The sequence below is a fragment of the Schistocerca cancellata genome, chromosome 5 (genome assembly GCF_023864275.1).
Source record: "Schistocerca cancellata isolate TAMUIC-IGC-003103 chromosome 5, iqSchCanc2.1, whole genome shotgun sequence".
NCBI lineage: Eukaryota > Metazoa > Arthropoda > Insecta > Orthoptera > Acrididae > Schistocerca > Schistocerca cancellata.
In genome coordinates this window covers 812961638-812967637 of record NC_064630.1, presented here as the reverse complement: position 1 = coordinate 812967637, position 6000 = coordinate 812961638, and positions in this window count along the sequence as shown.

Below are 6000 nucleotides of genomic sequence, written 5' to 3'. Positions count from 1 at the left end.
CTACTTAACCTAAATTATACTAAGGACAAACACACACACACCCATGCCCGAGGGAGGATGGAAATAGAGAAGATCCAAAGAAGAGCAGCGCGCTTCGTTTTATGTTCATTTAATGAGCGCGAAAGCGTCACGAAGATGCTCAGCCAATTCCAGTAGCAGTCGGTGCAAGAGAGGCTTTCTGCATCGCAGTGTGCTAAAATTCCGGGAGTTTACGTTCCTGTTATGTGTATCTCGGGAAAAGACGGTTAAGGTAAAGTCAGAGAGATTCGGGCTCACACGTTGGTTTACCAGTAGTCGTTCTTCTCGCAAACCATTCATGAATGGGACAAGAAAAGCTCGAAGTGACAGGGGACAAAAGATACCTTCTGCCACAAATATCTGGATCGATTCGGGAGCAGACAATGTCCTCAGTTTCGTGGGCTTTCTATTGTCAATATATGGATCGATTGGAGAGCAGACAATGTCCTCAGTTTCGTGGGCTTTCTATTGTCATGAATCCTGTGTGTGCCTGTATGTGTCTAAATACAGGAAGGTAAACGCGAGTATGGATCAAGTCGGTGTGCCTGGCTTCAGTCTACGCGATTTGTACCTTACGAATTTTACTTAAGTTTCATTCAAGCCTTACTTAAACAAAACTGTAAAGTGTTATGTCTAAAGGCATTGGTATCTAACTAGTGCTACTTTCATGACCAGTCCGCAGTATTTTTTTTTAATTTTCTCTTTCTTCGTTAGGAACCGTTTGCTGAATCTAACAGTAAATGACATCGCCGCCTGTCCGATGTATTCGGCCGGACATTCTGGGCACCTAATTTTATGAACCACCAATTTAGCGTTATACATGCACTTGGCCCATTCTTTCCTGGGTGTAATTTTGTTCGTTTGCCTCGTCATTTCATGAGATGATTATTTACCCACAGTTCGGTGCGTGTTAAATTGTTATATTGGATACTACGGGAGCTAGTACACTCTTCAGCTACCATTCCTCCCCCCTCCCCCCACACCCTAAAAGCAATTTATAACCTGTAACTTTTATGTCGTAGGGTTAGATAATTTTTGCTTGGTTTGTTGTTTTAGAATTTCGTTATATAGTCAATATATATCTACCGCGTTTTCTAATTTTCCTATATTGTCTGAAGGTGCCTTCCAATGCAGGCGAGACTCATCGCTAATAAAGAACTATTACATCCATCTTTATTGCAACCACGACAGAATTCTCTCTATAACCTTAGCACGGTTGCTGCATCAATGCCACAGAGATAGAGAATACAGTGTAGTGACGTTTGTTAGGAAACGGATTGTAATTTTACCGTGAAACACATCATATTTACAAATGAGCTGAGTTTCTTTCATGTCTTAATGGTGTTCCGTGTCTCGAAAACTGAAACTCAAAAAGTTTTTAAAGTGTAACTAATTTTTGGTAATACTTCTTAATCTGATTACACTTATTGATTTAGCCGGCCGAGGTGGCCAACCGGTTCTAGGCGCTTCAGTCCGGAACGCCGCGACTGCTACGGTCGCAGGTTCGATCCTGCCTCGGGCATGCATGTGTGTGATGTCCTTAGGTTAGTTAGGTTTAAGTAGTAGGGGACTGGTGACCGCAGATGTTAAGCCCCATAGTGCTCAGAGCCATTTGAGCCATTTTGATCTTACTGATTATTGGTATGTAGTAGAGCAATAATGTAAAACATTATACACAGCATTGAAAATTTTCTCTCCACCCCAACACTTTTAAATTTGAATAGATTATTTTTCGTAGGTACATGTCCATATTGTACCCTGTAACAGTTTTTCACATTTGGAAACACCTTAATTTTCCAGAGCAATTTTTGTAATTTCAGAAAAAGGCCGCAGCACATATAAAGTCAATGATGTAATTTAGAAATGGAATAAGGACATATATAAAACTTCTGACGCAGGGCAGAATAGTGTCCCACAGTACAACACTCTCCCCTACGAATTAAATATTAGTGGGTATTGATTTCCTAATCTCGACCACATATCAGTCCGTCACTTCTGACTTACCGTCTCTTTCACATAATGTGTTACCTCTTTATCCCTGTACTTGACACCAGTTTACCTGAATACAATATCATAATCCGTTTTCGTACATATTACTGCAAAGTGTTTTCCTGCTGTTCTTTTTCCGGATCCGCCTTGTGTTACTAGCGCAGTACTTTTCTGAGTAACTTATTCTTCGTGCATGTAGTACCAAGCTGTCACCACATAGAAGAAGCTTCAACATGGCAGCTGCGTGAGCTCCTCTTAGTTGAATATGAAGAAAACCATTTGTTTCTCAAGCATACAAAGACTAAAACTTCTAGTTCTCTAAAACAATGTGGTGACTGCACAATCTCATGTCTGAGAAACTTCACAAGAAATCGAGGCAGGTAAAATTTTGTAATATATGGATTTTAACAGGTGGTCGGAAAAATAACAGTATGTATGACAGTAAGTGGAGAGGCCCTCCTTGAGTACAAAATATGACACAGAAAGAAATATTTAAAGATATTTATCACTTTTCTTAAGCAAATTATTTATTTGCAACTGCTACCACTCACATTTATACAGGGCGTTACAAAAAGGTAGGGCCATACTTTCAGGAAACATTTCTCACACACAAAGAAAGAAAATATGTTATGTGGACATGTGTCCGGAAACGCTTACTTTCCATGTTAGAGCTCATTTTATTACTTCTCTTCAAATCACATTAACCATGGAATGGAAACAGACAGCAACAGAACGTACCAGCGTGACTTCAAACACTTTGTTACATGAAATGTTCAAAATGTCCTCCGTTAGCGAGGATACATGCATCCATCCTCCGTCGCATGGAATCCCTGATGCGCTGATGCAACCCTGGAGAATGGCGTATTATATCACAGCCGTCCACAATACGAGCACAAAGAGTCTCTATGTTTGGTACCGGGGTTGCGTAGACAAGAGCTTTCCAATGCCCCCATAAATGAAAGTCAAGTGGGTTGAGGTCAGGAGAGCGTGGAGGCCATGGAATTGGTCCGCCTCTACCAATCCATCGGTCACCGAATCTGTTGTTGAGAAGCGTACGAACACTTCGACTGAAATGTGCAGGAGCTCCATCGTGCATGAACAACATGTTGTGTCGTACTTGTAAAGGCACATGTTCTACCAGCACAGGTAGAGTTGTTGTTGTTGTTGTGGTCTTCAGTCCTTAGACTGGTTTGATGCAGCTCTCCATGCTACTCTATCCTGTGCAAGCTTCTTCATCTCCCAGTACCTACTGCAACCTACATCCTTCTGAATCTGCTTAGTGTATTCATCTCTTGGTCTCCCCCTACGATTTTTACCCTCCACGCTGCCCTCCAATACTAAATTGGTGATCCCTTGATGCCTCAGAACATGTCCTACCAACCGATCCCTTCTTCTGGTCAAGTTGTGCCACAAACTTCTCTTCTCCCCAATCCTATTCAATACTTCCTCATTAGTTACGTGATCTACCCATCTAATCTTCAGCATTCTTCTGTAGCACCACATTTCAAAACCTTCTATTCTCTTCTTGTCCAAACTATTTACCGTCCATGTTTCACTTCCATACATGGCTACACTCCATACAAATACTTTCAGAAACAACTTCCTGACACTTAAATCTATACTCGATGTTAACAAATTTCTCTTCTTCAGAAACGCTTTCCTTGCCATTGCTAGTCTACATTTAATATCCTCTCTACTTCGACCATCATCAGTTATTTTGCTCCCCAAATAGCAAAACTCCTTTACTACTTTAAGTGTCTCATTTTCTAATCTAATTCCCTCAGCATCACCCGACTTAATTCGACTACATTCCATTATCCTTGTTTTGCTTTTGTTGATGTTCATCTTATATCCTCCCTTCAAGACACCATCCATTCCATTCAACTGCTCTTCCAAGTCCTTTGCTGTCTCTGACAGAATTACAATGTCATCGGCGAACCTTAAAGTTTTTATTTCTTCTCCATGGATTTTAATACCTACTCCAAATTTTTCTTTTGTTTCCTTTACTGCTTGCTCGATATACAGATTGAATAACATCGGGGAGAGGCTACAACCCTGTCTTACTCCCTTCCCAACCACTGCTTCCCTTTCATGTCCCTCGACTCTTATAACTGCCATCTGGTTTCTGTACAAATTGTATATAGCCTTTCGCTCCCTGTATTTTACCCCTGCCACCTTTAGAATTTGGAATAGAGTATTCCAGTCAACATTGTCAAAAGCTTTCTCTAAGTCTACAAATGCTAGAAACGTAGGTTTGCCTTTCCTTAATCTTTCTTCTAAGATTAGTCGTAAGGTCAGTATTGCCTCACGTGTTCCAGTATTTCTACGGAATCCAAACTGATCTTCCCCGAGGTCGGCTTCTACTAGTTTTTCCATTCGTCTGTAAAGAATTCGTGTTAGTACTTTGCAGCTGTGGCTTATTAAGCTGATTGTCCGGTAATTTTAACATCTGTCAACACCTGCTTTCTTTGGGATTGGAATTATTATATTCTTCTTGAAGTCTGAGGGTATTTCGCCTGTTTCATACATCTTGCTCACCAGATGGTAGAGTTTTGTCAGGACTGGCTCTCCCAAGGCCGTCAGTAGTTCCAATGGAATGTTGTCTATTCCGGGGGCCTTGTTTCGACTCAGGTCTTTCAGTGCTCTGTCAAACTCTTCACGCAGTATCGTATCTCCCATTTCATCTTCATCTACATACTCTTCCCTTTCCATAATATTGTCCTCAAGTGCATCGCCCTTGTATAGACCCTCTATATACTCCTTCCACCTTTCTGCTTTCCCTTCTTTGCTTAGAACTGGGTTTCCATCTGAGCTCTTGATGTTCATACAAGTGGTTCTTTTATCTCCAAAGGTCTCTTTAATTTTCCTGTAGGCAGTATCTATCTTACCCCTAGTGAGATAAGACTCTACATCCTTACATTTGTCCTCTAGCCATCCCTGCTTAGCCATTTTGCACTTCCTGTCGATCTCATTTTTGAGACGTTTGTATTCTTTTTTGCCTGCTTCATTTACTGCATTTTTATATTTTCTCCTTTCATCAATTAAATTCAATATTTCTTCTGTTACCCAAGGATTTCTACTAGCCCTCGTCTTTTTACCTACTTGATCCTCTGCTGCCTTCACTACTTCATCCCTCAAAGCTACCCATTCTTCTTCTACTGTATTTCTTTCCCCCATTCCTGTCAGTTGTTCCCTTATGCTCTCCCTGAAACTCTGTACAACCTCTGGTTCTTTCAGTTTATCCAGGTCCCATCTCCTTAAATTCCCACCTTTTTGCAGTTTCTTCAGTTTTAATCTACAGGTCATAACCAATAGATTGTGGTCAGAGTCCACAGGTAGAGTATCCCGTATGAAATCATGATAACGTGCTCCATTGAGCGTAGGTGGAAGAACATGGGGCCCAATCAAGACATCACCAACAATGCCTGCCCAAACGTTCACAGAAAATCTGTGTTGATGACGTTATAGCACAATTGCGTGCGGATTCTCGTCAGCCCACACATGTTGATTGTGAAAATTTATAATTTGATCACGTTGGAATGGAGCCTCGTCCGTAAAGAGAACATTTGCACTGAAATGAGGATTGACACATTGTTGGATGAACCATTCGCAGAAGTGTACCCGTAGAGGCCAATCAGCTGGTGATAGTGCCTGCACACGCTGTTCATGGTACGGAAACAACTGGTTCTCCCGTAGCACTCTCCATACAGGGACGTGGTCAACGTTACCTTGTACAGCAGCAACTTCTCTGACGCTGACATTAGGGTTATCGTCAACTGCACGAAGAATTGCCTCGTCCATTGCAGGTGTCCTCGTCGTTCTAGGTCTTCCCCAGTCGCGAGTCATAGACTGGAATGTTCCGTGCTCCCTAAGACGCCGATCAATTGCTTCGAACGTCTTCCTGTCGGGACACCTTCGTTCTGGAAATCTGTCTCGATACAAACGTACCGCGCCACAGCTATTGCCCCGTGCTAATCCATACATCTAATTGGC